Source organism: Chinchilla lanigera, unplaced genomic scaffold (assembly GCF_000276665.1).
Source record: "Chinchilla lanigera isolate Chin_1 unplaced genomic scaffold, ChiLan1.0 scaffold00088, whole genome shotgun sequence".
NCBI lineage: Eukaryota > Metazoa > Chordata > Mammalia > Rodentia > Chinchillidae > Chinchilla > Chinchilla lanigera.
Window position 1 is genome coordinate 1873295 of NW_004955489.1, and position 918 is coordinate 1874212.

Genomic DNA, 918 nt, shown 5'->3' on the forward strand with positions numbered 1-918 from the left:
ACAATGTAAAAATATAAAAATGTTAATTCAAACATATTAAAAGAATATTAAGTTGAAATAAAATATAGTATGTATTTCATCAGTGGATGAACACTGTACTGTACACAGTGGAAATGCATTATGCTACTACCACTTGTGCAAGTTTGCCAGCCTGAGATTGTACACAGCACACTATTGGTGATGGAATGGAAGGCAACCAACCACAGCACTGTGTTCTGTATCCTGGATACTGATTGGCTCAGTGACTGTAGCACTGATCTGTTTGCTGTCTGTGCCCATACATTCAGTATCTCTCCTTGTCCATTTCACATCAAGTATCCATTAGAATTTTATATGTTGTTAGAATTATGTAGGTTTAAGGGTATAGAAAGTGTTTAAGAGCATATAATGCGTTTATAAGAGTGTGGTAAAGGTTAATAAGAAAGTGAGAAAGGTTTATAGGAGTGTGGAAAGGGTTTATAAAGACTGAAAATATATATAAATAATAAAATAAATATAATGGCCAGTATTTCATGGAATTTCATCTATCACAGGGGTCTCTGGAACATAACTCCTGTGATAGTTGAGGAATCCAATGTATATAGTTGGGTGCTCCTGCATTTGGTGCATATATATTTATGATTGTTCTCTTCATCTTACAGTTTTCCCTGAACAAGTATGTGGTGACCTTCTTTATCTCTTTTGATCATTCTTTGTTTGAAGTTTACATTGTCTGGAAACAAAATAGCTACCCCTGCTTTTTTCTGGGCTCCTGTCACATCAAGTATTGTTTTCTATCCTTTGACTTTCAGGCTGTGAATTTCCTTTTGAGTTTAATGTGTTTCTTGTATACAGCATGTTTTTGGATTTCATTTCTTAATCCACTCTGCCTGTCTGTTTCTTTTGATTGGTGAATTGAGGCTATTTACATTAACGATT